This window comes from Odontesthes bonariensis, chromosome 24 (genome assembly GCF_027942865.1).
Source record: "Odontesthes bonariensis isolate fOdoBon6 chromosome 24, fOdoBon6.hap1, whole genome shotgun sequence".
NCBI classification, from domain to species: Eukaryota; Metazoa; Chordata; class Actinopteri; order Atheriniformes; family Atherinopsidae; genus Odontesthes; species Odontesthes bonariensis.
Genome location: NC_134529.1, coordinates 20,262,347 through 20,277,623, shown reverse-complemented (window position 1 = coordinate 20,277,623; position 15,277 = coordinate 20,262,347). Strand labels below are relative to the sequence as shown.

Below are 15,277 nucleotides of genomic sequence, written 5' to 3'. Positions count from 1 at the left end.
ACAAGACTAAAGACTTTTGTCTTAACCCCAAGATGTGAGAAAGACTGCCTTTAAAACAGCCTGAATTTTATTTCTCTTTTTTTAAGCAGCTACAAGATCAGTCTGATTGCATGTACAATCTCTCATCCCACTCTTAAATTATCTCTAAAGAGACTTAATATTCTGTTCCCTTTAATACTTCCTCATACTGTTTCTAGGTTTATGTTTTTGGTCAAGAAGGGAACTCATGATAATCCTTTGTGCACTTTTGTTACAGTTTCATAGAATGGGGAACCCTGGGTGGCCCTGATAAATGACATTTGACATTTAGAACTGCTTGTATTCATAACAGTCATTACATCAGTGCTTTCTAATGGTGGTTTTCATTTTAATGGGCAGCATTATATGAGAGGCTGTGACGTTTATATTGAATCTGTTGCACCTAATTAGAATGGAATGGTGGATTTAAGGGTCTGCTTATTCACAGGCACAACCACCAAATTCACAAATATCTTTTCCTCTACTGTGACCGCAATGGCTTCATGTTGATTCAGGTACAGAATCTCCTCCTTTCACTTATTTCGGCAAACCTCAACATGATTAAGGATATAAATGTTATTCTTATGTTATTTAAGCACAAAGTCTAATTTGGCAAGGCATGAATTTCTCTCAGATGGTCTAATTTTGCACAATACTGTAAGGAAGTTAAGGTTTCACGGTACCAAAAACATGTAGATATTATCTTTTGTTGTAAGAGCTAAAATGCCACAGGAGAGCAATGTGAGGCCCAGTGAGAACTGCTCTTAGAAAGTCTTTAAGCAGCAGCAGTTATCCGAGTTGACCTTCTCTTATAACACGGCCCAGGTTTACCTAAAGCGTCACCGTGCATTTCTCTGTAAGCTAATGCACCAACATGCTCTTGCAAAAACTGCTTGAAAAAAAAAGCAAACTTCATGGGCCAAGTGGTGTAATTACAGCAAACAACACAAAGACAATCTATAAATCACAGCTAGGCCTTTCTCTTTCATTAGATAGTTCACTCTCCATGCAAAAACTGTCCCCAAGGGAATGAAGTTGCAGGTCCCACCCAGTCGCTTCCTCAGTGGGAGAACAGAAAGACAGACCCTAGCAGATGCTCTTGGTGTGTAATACGACTGCATGAATGTGTCTATATGATATACAAGTGACTCATCCCTTTTCTTATAAATGCCCTCATTTTAATTTCAGTTTACTGTCATGACAGCTGCAAGATAAAATATCACCAGTATATCTGCTCACAGAGCCAAATAACAAGATATGACTATCCACCTATTGAAGGCATGACTGCATCTCAGGGCCACTGCCAAGTGAGGGAGATCCCCTGCTAAACAATATGATATCACTTAATCCTGCTCCTATTCCCTGAGCAGTCAAGCCCACGTAGGCTTTCCACTCAGTGGTGATGACTGGGCTCTCTGCTGATGAAAGGAGTTGAGATCCATTAAATGTAGGACTCATCGGCTCATCTGAGTAATTTGGAACAGGCACAGAGTGGGAGGAGTGGATGAAGGAGACACATGATAGCGTGACAAACAGCTGACTGACATATATGGAATTTCTTCAAGTTTTATGGCTTATTTGTTAGATCCAAACAGTAATATATGCACACTCACACACACACATATACATATGTATTTATATATATATTTACATATATGTGTACGTGTATGTGTATCTACTCTGGTGATTGGGCTGAATCAATGCTGCATGTATGAGCTCAACTAGAGCCAGATGGGCCGAGGCACCTTGCACATGCTCCAAAGTTCCATATTTTTTTGTATTTTTTGTAAAAACAGTAAAGCTTAACTGTAAATACAGCTAAATCCCCAATAAACCTGCTGTCACTCACATGAATGTGACTTTGTTTTTTTTAATCGTCAGCTCAACGTTTCAGAGCCCATTAATTGTTTACTCATTGTTGCTTAAAGCGTTTCCAAACTGTCGCCCTGTTTTACTAAAGTCCTGATTCTATAACCCCGGCGTCGTCTAACAAATCACCCTTCAACTAACAAAGTGAATTTGGCTGTACTAACATGTATTATAGTCTCCCACAGAGAAAGTTAGAAGCAGCAAAATGTCTCAAACGTTTTCTTGAAAACTCTCCAGAGTGGCGGCACCGGAGATATTTTGGTTAATTCCTCAATTCCCCGAGTGTGCATGTATACTGGGACAAGAACGAAGGTCCGATTGAATGACCAGGTCCAACTCTAACCGTAGCTCAACTCAATTGTCCATGTAAAGCCCAATTCGCACGGGATAAGTATTACCTATGGATCACTGGTAATTCGCAACTACCCCCGCACCTCTGTAATTTTTTGTGGCGCATTCGGACGGGACAAGCAAAAGTCTGTAATTTACTGAAATCACAGACATCATGAGCGGATATTCCGTAATTGTCGTAACTTCCTGTTTTGCCCCGTTGTACCTGGTTGTACACATAGGTTGAACACACAGGTGTGCGTTCAGACGGGACTTAAATTACCACAGGACGTCTGTGTTTCGCCGAAATACAGTAAGTAATTCGCGGCGGAATTATTACCCCACAAATCACGGACATGGCGCATTCCCACAGGACTAAGAACTCAGACATTCTCTGCAATTATTCCGAATTACGGGGGGTCCATAGGTAATACTTATACCGTGCGAATTGGGCTTAAGTGTACTCTTTTTCTTTTTTTAAATTTTTAACTATAGATATATTTTACAAAGCTAATGAAGAGCTCCACGTTGATTGTTTTGAGAGTATATTTCAGTGCTTTTCACCACCTTTTTCTTTCCAAATGACTCATATGAAGATGTCAGTTTGAAACAATTAAGTATTTTGCCAGCTCTATAGCTATGACAGGCAGCCAAATACCCAACCATCGATAATGGGATGAACAAATTGCTGAATAAGGCACCATAGGTTGACTACATTAAGTGAATGAAGTGACTTCTAACTTCAACAAACTGTCTTATGGTCGGCGCACACCTTTACGATGTCATCGTTGCATCGTTTGTCGGGTGATCGGCATAACAATTCGGACCGTATTTGACACGCTCGCACGTCCACCGCACACACTTGCGAACCTACGAGTTTTTTGACCGAATGTTATCACATGACCGAAATAGGAAGCCACAAATCACGTGACTGGAGGCAGCCATGTTTGTGTCGTAGTCGTCCAACGTGACTAAGTGCGCTATTTCCATTGGCTGTTTAAATAATCCTGCGCGATGACATCGGAACAGAGACCGCACACACATACGATTGTATTTGGCACAAGGAAAATCCGTACGGAAATATCAAACATGTTTGATTTGATCCGATGGAACGACAAACGACAAAATCGTTTGTCGGCTGCTACCGCACACCTTTACGATTCCCATGCGAAGTATTCGGGCCGACAAAATCGTACACGAATCGTAAAGGTGTGCGCCGGCCTTTAGATGGGATTCACAGAAGCACGTATGTAGCCAGCATGATGAGCTCAGCAGTGAAGCTATGCATGGACTAAATGATGTCTGGATGAAAGTTGGCTTGAAGTGCAGAGTGGACAACAGCGACTCATTTTATCACAAAGAAGAAGAACATTAGTAGACCACTTATTGTCCAGTTGGTTGTGTACCGCAGGTGTTGACAGTGTGCCTTCTTTCAACACCAACTTCCAGATAGTAGTCAGATGCTCCAGTAGAGGCAATCGAAAAAGTCTTTATCCCCAGACGGCTTGTGAACCACTCCCTGTCCCCCACGAATGAGCTGGAGGAGGTGACTAGAAGCTCCCAGGAGCTTTGGGGGATCTCTGCTTAGACTTTTGCCCCTGTGTTTCCCCCTGAACCAAGGATGGATCAGCTGCTTCCTGGTAGTATTGAATCATTCACAAATATTTAATTCCAAAGAATGTGATTTGTTCATGCGCACTGAAGTATTCACAGAATACATTCACATAAAGGCCATTATTTTCTTTGAAGTAATGGTGAGTGTAGATGAACTTATCAAAATGCTAATCCCTCATGTGGGTACACATACAAAGACACAAATACGAGCAAATACCTTCAAGTTCCTCTGTTGTTTCAACAGACTTTATCTGTAAATTAGCACAATATCATGGCCATGATATGTGAAATTTTCGCATTTCGACAACTAAAAAAGTCTGTATTTGGTGTGAACACAAGACAAACGTGCACACCGGTAATACATGACTCTCATCCTGGAAACCAGGGTTCGTGTTCCATTTAACTTGGTATTTTCTACTCAAAACATCTGCATTTTCTACCTAAATGGGTGAGTGATGAGTCCTGGTTCATGTGTAAAAGACACAAAATAAATAAATAAAAAGTCCAGCAGATTCATGTGGACATGAGCCCTGGTGCTGTTTACAATTACAATTTTTCATGAAACCTTCGTCAAGAAAAATTGAAAATGCGAGCGGTATAAAATTGAAAAATCTTTTTACCATGAAGTAACAATGCAAGTCCCTAATGTGATTACATGAACTTTTATCTCGGACTTTCTGCAGGAAAATATGTTTGTTGCACTGACAACTTTTCCATTTCCTAAAGCCAGGGATCACGAGGAGTACCATTCAAAAAGTTGGACTCACGCACCCTTTCATTTTGAATAAGTCGGTGTGTCTAAACTTTGACTGGCTCTGTACACCACTTGGTCCCATTTCACTTCTGCACCGGTCCAGCACTGATGCACGGATCCTTTTCAACATCTTTTTAATAAAACATGAATCAAGTCTTTCGGGGAAACTGAAAAGACCAGCTTTGTATGTCGCCACTGCCAGGCATGTTCTGGCCTGTAACTTAAACAGTTTTTCCATGTGTGTATATGAAGGGCTTCATCCTCTTTTGACAAATGAAAGAATATTTAAAAAGCTGCCTGGAGCAGCCTGGCGGTAAAGTCTCTTCTGCCCTAGCACATCGAACACGAACTACATCCGGCAGGTACTTCTACTTCATGCACTTTTCTTTGCTTATCAGCTGTTGCATAAAATAAAGACATAACAAGCCAACAAAGAAATAGCTCCAGCATCCTACTTGTTGATGTTCACAAGGGATTCAAATTTCTGTTCAGTTCTAAATAAAATCCATAAACCGCCCCCCCATCCTTCTACACAGCTGCAGGAATTAAACTACTTCCCTGCTCACTTGCATCAGCTTTATTAAAATTCCAAATGTGCAGTACAGAGAATCTACTGTGGCTCATTTAAAAGTTGAAAGAGTTGTTTCAGCCTGCAGTTTCTCTAACTTCCGGACTATATAGGTCAGGGAAACCTGCCAAAAGCCTTCCTGCATATTGGGCACATGTGTTATGCCACACATCAATGACTGACATTTGATGTTTTCTACCTCTCCACTTCCACTCCTCTCATCACTCCCCCATCTCTTTGGCTCCTCTCACCTCTCTGTTCTGCTCTCCTCTCTTGCTTTTTGCTTTTCCAGTCCTGATCTCCTCCTCCCTTGAATAGTGATTGTGATGGAGAGGTTAATCCAGCCGGCATATGGTTGCCATTGGCGGCAGATCTCCCCATAATGGCGGATGGACAGTGCTGGCTAATCACGATCTTTGATCCTCCACGAAACCCTCAACTCGCGTGGCTCTGATTTCCCCTCATCACTGCCACGTTGAAATGAGAAGGCCTTGCTGCTCTGGAAGTCATTTTGGGCTTATTACTTAAGCCTCAGCATATCCCCATTGTCTTTGCAAGCATTGGAAATGACTAGAGGCTGTGCTTCTGTGCAGTCAGCGGTGTGGGTATTTCCTCTAACTGCTGCTTTGTTGGCCAACTTCTTGCCTTCTCACCCTCTTTCCACGGCAGCCAACTTTTGATGAGAGCTTTAATTTGATGTTGTTAAGGTTGTATGGCTCTCAGCTTTGCTATTTCTCTGGCCTATAATAGTCAAGTTTTTTTTTTTTCTCCCATGTGAACTTACAGCCTGTTGGGCGACGTCCTAAAATGGCCTCCAGATTTATTGGGGAGCTTTTTCGCTTTCCGAGCCAAAGCAAGAACATTACTCAGCAGCAATTACTACAGCAGTTGACAGGGTCGCTGTTTGCCACAATCTACGCACATCCAAGCGTCAAGGTGTGTAGTGATTGAGTAATGCAGTACTTTTGAAAATGCACAATTACAGCTCACGAGCTTGGGTTTTGTGACAGTGTCATCTTGGCGAGGCTGTAACATCACACCGGTCAAGCTCTGGATTGTCACCAGGACAATCAGCAACACCTCAGTAGTAATTAGAGTAAGACTTAGAGAGGGCATCAGTCACGTCCGTGTTCCAGTGACTCATGACCCCCACCAGTGTAGCCACGTACACGCAACCACGCTCACAAACATGCACACACACACACACACAAGTCAGTGTCGGCTGCACACACGTGGAACCAGTCAACGGCACTGAGCCTGGGCAGGTCTTAAGTAAGATGTAGAAGCTTTGAATGGATGATCTGTTTACAGGGAGAAGAAAGGCGTGCTATCAGGTTGCCAGATCTGGAACACATTCATGCTGATGCTACTCCTATTGTCAGATAAAACTGGCGGATACATATGATGAACATCAGATAATTCAGGGGATATGTACAAATCCTCCAGCAGGCTGCAGAGAGATTCAGATCTGTGAAATGTGAATGAGCGTAACATTACTACTCTTCTATTCGGTGACGGCATCCGAAGGCTTGATTTCATTGCTTCCGTTACCGAATATTTCCAACTGCTGCGGCTAATTAAAGGACCAATTTCGAGTCAATGTTTAGGCCATAAATTTCTCCAACAAATAAAAGCCCAACGGACATAAAACAGTGTTACTATTTGTTGTGTGAGGTGAACTTTTCCACCAAGATTAAATGAAACTTTTGACAGCTTCGGTCCGAGTCACTGCTCCCTTTCATCCGATGGCCTCCTCACAGGCCAACAAGCACAGGGGGGTTATTTGACACAGCTAGAGTGACGGCGTGTGTCAGGCTTTCTATTTCAGCCTGTTTTGAGGCACACCTTTGTGAGTTGCTGTGAGGTAAGTGGATATTTTCCTCAAGGATACCTCACAGCAGAGTTTGTGTGTTCACTACGAGCTTTCAGTGCGTGGTTGGAAGACTGACTACGTTGCAGACAGATCTCTGGTTTAGCTCTGGGTTTGCCTCTCCACCCTCCCCCTGTCCTGAGCCAAAACTATGCAGATGAAAGTTTGAAGTGTAACAAAGTGATTAACAGCGGTGTTGCATGAATGGCTGAGGTTTGCCATATTTCTATTGCTGGGTGGTAAACTAATGGCCATATTAACATTAATTCAATTTTCTCCCATGCTTTCGTTTCAGAGAGCTGCTTCGTTACATCTGGGACATTCCTGATTTTTACAACACAAGAGTGGGAAAACGGGTCTGTGCATTAAGACACAGGAGGAACAGATTTGAGAAAGCTTTAGCGACACAGTAAGTTTCCCAGGAAATGGGCGGCTGCCGTGTGACTCTTTTGTCTTTCTTCTTCTTCCTTTTTTTTTTTTTTCAATCAAACAGAAGTTTTATTTTAAAGAGCTGTTTGTGCACATTTTCAAAATGAGAAATACAGACCATATCCTGTTATTGAAGGCGCGGGTGTCTTTACTGCCTGGTGAGGCAGAGGCAGCACATGGCAGTGTCCCTCTCAGCATATCGGGGCAGCTTGGTGAAGGGGCAGCATGTTTAGTCATACATTAGTGCAAAGGACACTTAAGTGCTACCTGATGTTAGCGGGAGTGCATGTGGACACAGTGGGGTTTTTTTTAGGCGTGCCTCAGAAAGTATGCACAATAATTTTGCCATTTACTGCGGTCTTGTGATGGTGCACTGCCGCTGTTATATTGGTTTGGAATGTACCATTCTATTTTCGAGCGAGCCCACTCAGTGGGTTGTGGGCCACTACAGCCGCTGGCCCACTCGTGACTTTTACAACAAAGCCCTCTGACTGGGTCTAAACCGACCGATGAAAGTTGCAAATTTTGACGCAGGACATTTTTGAGGTGATTGTGTCAACAATTTCTATAACAACATTCTTTATAAAGAAATATAACTGACAGAGCGGACATTGGATTTCACCACAGTGTTTTCCCAAATTCTATCCAACAAATTGCTCTGCTGGGATTTCCAAGGTTTGCAGTTCAATCTTTAAAAAGCAGGCAAAGATGGATGCAAATATGATGACTTGTATGATCAGGGAAATTACCCCCCCCCCCCCCTCTGATTGCAATTTGACCACAGTTTGTTATAGATCGTAGAAACGTGCATGTCTGAAGATCAATCCTCATTCTGTGGCTGTCTGTCCCAATCATTTGTGTGAATGAAGCTTGTAATTATAGAGCAGAGCTTTTGTGTTTAAATGGCAATCCAGTTTGCAGTTTTTCACATAAACTGTCTGAAGCTTGAATCTGAAACGAAGCAAAATAAGCAATATTTCTGTGGAGAGTACCCTGCCAATAGCCCGAACAAAATAACAACTCCCCATCCAGGCCAACTGCTGTGGCTGCCCTGTTTATTTTTCTGTACAGAGTTCATCGATGGAATTTCAGAATTAACTGACAGACTTGAAAATATTTATTGAAAGGGCACCATAGCAAAATGAACATCAGAAAAAGAGGAATCAAAAAGCATCCATCAACGCTGTTGGAGGGGAGTGTGTGAGAGTGGTACAGCTGTCGTTTCATTTCCACTCAAGCTAGATTAAATAAAGAGCGCGCTGCAGAAAAATCCCTCTGTACTCCCAACTTCTCCGGCTCCGGCTCCCTGGCACTCCATTTGACTGACCACTTGTCAAACTGAGAACAAAAAAGGTACACTATAATCATGACTTGCCACAAGACTGAGCAGTTATTAATTAAAATAAAATATACGAGCTCATATTTGATCTTAGATCACTGGAACCTAATTAGTTTGGATATGCATATGCAATTTTAATATTGGAGTTATTAGTTGCTTTGGATTGGCTCTCCCTGTAACTCTGGACAGTGGAAACATGAATATTGATCCATCATGCAGAGTTGGTAATAGTAGCTGCAGTAGTTATACCAGTGGTATAGTTAAGCTTTAAACCTCAAAAGCCTTTCATATGTGAGCTGGCTTTGATTTGGAGCTTGAATGGGGGAATAATGGGAGGCAGACAAGCTGGGGAGTGCAGCCACACAAAGGCAGCGTGCCTCTCTGAGGGGTCTGGCTGCCTGGCTGTCTCAGGGCCCTGGGCTGAGGTTGGGACTGAGGCAGAGGCTATGAGGCTGGGGTTTCACGCAAGATGGAGCTGCATGGGGATTAGTAATGAAAGGCCTGGATGAATGAGGAGAGTCAGAGGCGTGTCATGCTCTCCTGCAGCCTGACCCTAACCCCTGAGATTATTTTATCACAGAGAAGTATCAGCACGGCCTCAGGAGTGCAGGAGAGGAGACAAGAGTGGGAGGGTTGAGCTGTGGGTGAGATGGGACGCTGGCAGGGTGGGGTGATGTGGGGTTGTGGCGGCCCCTTTCTAAACAGCACTCCTCAAAATAGATCCTTCCACTATTTGAGGGTTCAGCCATAAAAGCATGAAAGAGTTTTCCTTTCAAATCAACCTAAGCAAAGCAAATCTTGAATTTACAGCAAGATTAAATTTGGGTGATTGCATAAAAGGGGAAACGTGGAGTTTTCCAGTTTTGGGACATGACTAGAAACTAGCTGTTGCACCTTTAGCACATCTGAAACAGCCAAACAGTAGCAGCGAGGAAGAAGTAGTCGAATATATCTGCAGTTTGACCGGGATGACGCAGGCTAATACAGCTGCAATAAAGTTAGAACATCAACTATGGCTGATTTATTTGAAGTGGAGGGGAAGTGTTTAATATGAGACACATGGTTTCAATAGATAGCTGAAGTTCTATGCTATGAATTGCACAAAGATGTCAGATGCCTGCACAGGAATTGGTCAGTGATAAGTACATGATATAAGACAGACACAGAGCGAGGCCATATGAGTCCATTTTCAAACAAAACGTTCACTTTCATTTCAGTATTGTAATGCGGAAGTTCAAGGAAGATTTAAAGCAATTCAGACATTTTTAGAGCAGAAAGGTTTGAAGTAAAATCCTCTGAACTGACACTGAAGCATATTTTTGTCTTACATATAACCTCATGTCTTGTCTGGTTATCTGCTCCGACAGACACATTCAAGCCAAAACATACCACAATGCACTTCAGGTATTTTGAAAGAATGATGAAATATATCAAAACCTAAACAAGTTATACTTTTGCTGTCTTTTCTCATTTTGTGTCTGTATTGCTAGTAAAAAAGGAAGAGTCACAGTCAATATCTGGAACATGCAAATCCGGACCTTTAGGAGAAACTTTTTTAAATGATATTTTTAAAGAGTGCAACTTATATATATATATATATATATATATATATATATATTAATTGTTTCTGTGAATCTAATTTGAATGAATGCTAACATAATTTTTAGCTTGCTGCAGTGAAATGGTGTGAGGTTACGATCAATTTCAATTTAATCTCATCGTGGATACAGATAGAAATTCGTGTTGTTCATCCACTGTTTTCTCAATCATTTGGATTTTTTTGTAGCTGTCTATGTTTTACAATACAAGCTGTTTTATTTTTATCCATTCATTTTCTTAGAAAAGCAGCTAAAAGGCTGTATGTTAGCACCGAACTGTTAATTATGCAAACATCAGAGTAAAGACTTCAGCCGGATCTATGGCAGAACAAACTTAAATGCTTGCTTCACTTCCATGAGTTGTGACGGTTTTTGCAATGGTTTAGTTAACGAGTCCTCATCGCGTTGGTAGAACCATGGTAAGCTAGCTTCATCCCACATAATGTGCATTCGACTTTTGTTGTCCAGTTGAGTAAAATACTGCCATGATTCACTTTATTTTGTATACCTTTATACACCTTAATAATTTATGTGATATACTGTATATCGTATTGACTATAATCGTGATATTGAAAGGATTAAATATTGGTATTGTGTTAATAATAGCTATTATTATATTGTGACTTTATTTTAGCTAGTGAAATCAAAATATTCTTGAATACGAGTGTTTTTTGGTACAATTTGTAAAATTCCTTACCTCCTATTTCGAGTGTAATTCAACTGATACAAAAACAAAAACTCAGAAAACGTAGACTAGCCAGTCTGATAGCTTTGTATTTTTTTCATTTTGCTATTGATATTGCGATTATATTATAATAGTCAAGAATGCATGAAGTCAGCCTCACGTTCTCTGTTTAAAAAAGAAAAAAAAAAGAAATCTAATGGAAAGCAAAGCTAAAGGACCAAAAGCAACCCCACACCAGTAAAGACTGATTTATGGTCGTCTACGGAGAGTGACAGAGAGCCCTCTCGGAGACCCTCGCGTAGACGCTCTCTGTCGCTTGCGTGCTTCGGCCAGAATTCCCATCTATCCGTCGAGGCGACCAAGACTCACGGAGACCGCAAGGGTTGTGATTGGTCGTCTAACAACATCATTTCCGGAATCACTTTTCCGGTTAGTTAGTTCCTTCCTCTCACAACAACAACACCACCATTTTTGAAAGAGTTTACTGTGTGCCGGTCAACATTTTAAAAAAATGAAGCAAATCGAGGAACGACTTATTGAAGAGGTCGCCATCGTTCAGTGTGAGGAGTGGAACGGAGCCGGAAGGTAAACAATCAATCAACGACTTTCACGATAGACGTCGCGAGATTGGGTCGTCTAACGTAGCGATGCCTACTGATAGGGAGGTGAACTGCCTTGCGTATCCGACTTCCCGACGGAGAACTTCGAAAGGTTTAGTGACCACGGAGTCGGATTGACAGATAGCGACGGAGAAGCATACCAAGGCCTAGAGATTGGCCTACATCTCAGGTTCTCAACGTATTGATTTGAGATAGCACCTAAGTGTCAAGAAACTTACAACAAGCCTCGTTTCCACTATGCAGTCCGGTACGGGTCGGTTCAGAACGGTACGGTACGGGTCGGGTCGCTTTGGGGTCAGCTTGCGTTCCCACTGTACAAAGGGGACCCTCAGGGGTGGGCGGAGTGCGTGCCGAAGCATAAATAGCAAATAACAGCAAATAACAAATAACATCCATAATTTCGAACCACCTCCAAGCTTCTCCAGCTTAATGCGACACTGGCTCGCGGTCCGGTTGAAACCACTCTCTGCCATTTTTTGCGGCAATCAGCTGGAAAACTTTTTCGTTTCGCACAGCACCATCGAGCTCCCGCTGCACAGCCTCCTCACCAACAACGGAGAGCAGAGCCTGGAACTGGTCCTGTGTGCTAGGTACCCCAAGCAGAAGGGTTACGAAAATGGTAACAGTACGGTACGGTACGGATCGGTACGCTTTCGTGGTAATGGACACTGCATGAAAAGAGGGATTTGTGGATGTATGTGGCCCCTTACATGTCCGCATACGTTAAGCCCCTGCATTTGCGGTGGTAAAAGTGAAAACTTGGCCCACGTTGTCGCAAATTGACCTGGCAACTGCTCCCCCATGCCCCCCTCCCCTCCCCTACTTAGAGCCTTTAATATGTAAATGCCAGTGATCAGGTCAGGAGCTGCCACAGTCATTTTCAAGTGGGGTGGGGTGAGGTGGGGGGGGGGGGGGGGGGGGAGGAAGGCCTGTTTCTACACGTTCATCACTATCACCTCCAACTCCAGCCAAGTTTGTTGCTGTGTTGTCTTGAAAAAGAAGAGGTGCACGCTGTCTGCTGGTGACAGGTGATGCATATCTGTTTTTTTTTCTCCCAAACACCTCTTTTGTAATACCGCTTTTTGTGGGCAAAATTCAAGGATTCAAGGATTCAAAGGTTTATTGTCATATGTGCAGTTAGAAACGTGTTTCCCTGAACAATGAAATTCTTTTCTTTGTTGCCCGCACTGGATGTCCAAATGTATAATAATAAAGATAAGATAAAGATAAAATAAGCATGCAACAGCAATATTCTAAAAGGTTTCTTAAATAAAATAGAAATATAGAAATAAAAATATAGAAATCTGGCCTGTATACATAATGTGCAGTAGTGCGCTCAGTGTTTTATTGTGTTTGGCTTAATTCGGTGTCACAATGGTCACAATATCGCCGAGGTCTTTTCTTTGTCCTTGCAGAGTCCATTTTTGTATCAAAACAGTGCAAATTGCCAGCTGTGGCTATACAACATTAAATAGCAAAAGGACGGGAGGTTGTCTCGCGAGTATTCCGTGTAATGACGTATACGCATATGATTGGTGGAGCTTAACGGCTCGCATAAGCTCTCGTTCAATCACGTATGAGAAACATTGTGTCGTGCAGTGTAAACAAAAAGTTTAAGAAGCAGATCTGGCGGCAACAAGGCAGACAGAAATCGCTGAGGTCCCGTGCTGTGAAAACTGCCCTGGTTTGCGGAATACAATGGCTGGAAGACGACTTGCTTTCAACTCCCCAGCAACTCTCTGCGGATCTACAGGTTTGTGTGTTTTTTTCTACTTGCACATGACCATTTGATTGTTTAATTTTAGTCTTGTTGACACTGTACAGCACTTGGGACAGTTCTCGCTGATTTTAAATGTGCTGTATATTAAACTTACTTACTCACTTGCTTACAGGCAGATAAAATGAAAGTCCTGTTGAATGCTATGACCGGAATGTCTCGTATGGTGGCCAGCACTGTGGATACTGTCGTGGAGAGGGTTCTGGAGGGAATCGACCAGAGATTCGCTAGGTTGGAGGCAAGATGGCCGTCGAACGGACTGGAGTTACATTCCAGAGAAGTTGAAGAGCGCACCCCCAAGAGAAGGCGGATACAGAATCCGAAAATCGCGGTAAGAGTAGGTTATTGACTGTGGCTTTAGGCTAAACTCAACTTAATTGTGTCCATCACGTGAAAACCAGTGTGAGTTGCTTTATTTAAAAAAATGAATTTCGTGTTTTCAATTTATAGGAAGCAGTTCGCCGCCTGCATAACTCACCGTGGCATTATAATCCAGGTCAAGGGTAAGAATAAGTGAATGTTCTCCCAATATCTAGTTGAGTTGGACCCGATGTTACGTTACGTCAATGCAGGTTTTTTTTTATTAACCATAGGCCTGTTGTTTTTACAGGCTACTGTCACCTCACAATATGGATGTAACGAGTCGCTTGAAGGAGGCGGTGTCAAACAGTCCGAACTTCAGAGAGGGAGACGGCGACACTATCGAGGGTGAGCAGCGCTGACTTTTACCACGGCTCTGGCACTGACACTGTTAAGCACTGGTCATTTTATTCATTCCTCTTGTTTGTTTTTTTTAGCTGCGTGACGGACCTGTGTGCTGTGCTACAGGCGCGTCTTGAAGCCAACCCGAAATACTCACAGTCTCACCACAGAAGAGTGAAAGAGAGTAAGAACATATACGCTGTCAATATGACTTTCGTTACTTTATGGACAAGTTGTCAATATGCTGTGCATGGATAGACTATGTTTTGATTATTTATTGGTTATTCCAACAGCTCCCAGAAGCCAGCTTCTGATCCAGGATGAGGACGTCTGACAACTCCCGCAGACCCTGCAGGGACCGGAGTAATGCGAAGAATGCGGATTCCAAACGGCGGCGTTTAGGCTTATTGTGTATATTGTAGGCTACAGCAGTGTGTGTGTATATAGTTTTCAATTCTTTATTATCAATATGGTTCTTATTACAATGTACACTATGTACATTGTGTGGTGTGGCAATAAAAGCGCTTTAAAAAAAAAAGTTTCCTTTTTCATTTCCTCAATAGATTCACGTCATTCATGCCTGCATTAGCCTAGTCATAGTGCAGCTTATAAGAATGACGTGAATATATGAAGTACACAAACATCCCAGGAATATTAGTAATCATAATCACAATTATTAATCATAATTGCTGAGTGATATGCCCATATAAAGTATGCATATATTAACCTTATTGGCCAATGGGCGGTCAGCTTTACAGGAGCTTTTTTATGTAATCACGTGCCTTTTTCGTCCAATACCAGCGAGGCCAGTGAGAGGTCCAGGCACTCTCACAGCGGGGTGCTAATCGCTGGGCCATTAGCACCCCGCTGTGAGAGCCCGCCGCGAGTCGGGTTCGTTTCCGACGATTTTCTCGCTCAACAAACTTAAAGTTTGTCTGCCTGCAAGCGCCCAGGTGCGTCCGAAAATTAGGCAAATTCGCGGATGTTCACTGCCGTCCACAGTGACACAAATCCCTCTTTTCGTGCAGTGGGAAACACTGAAATAAGCGAACCGTTCCGACCCGACCTGTACTGGACTGCATAGTGGGAACACGCCATAAGCCG

At 42.6% G+C, this 15,277-nt stretch overlaps 2 long non-coding RNA genes across 2 annotated transcripts; both read left to right on the top strand.

The window, feature by feature from the left end:
* The first annotated feature begins 13,664 nt into the window (after positions 1-13,664).
* Positions 13,665-14,154, top strand: LOC142375594 (uncharacterized). Its single transcript, XR_012768998.1, has 3 exons — positions 13,665-13,802; positions 13,922-13,974; positions 14,082-14,154. It is a non-coding gene; the product is annotated as an uncharacterized LOC142375594 (long non-coding RNA).
* Positions 14,155-14,161: 7 nt separating this feature from the next.
* Positions 14,162-14,608, top strand: LOC142375593 (uncharacterized). Its single transcript, XR_012768997.1, has 3 exons — positions 14,162-14,179; positions 14,269-14,357; positions 14,467-14,608. It is a non-coding gene; the product is annotated as an uncharacterized LOC142375593 (long non-coding RNA).
* The last annotated feature ends 669 nt before the right edge of the window (positions 14,609-15,277 follow it).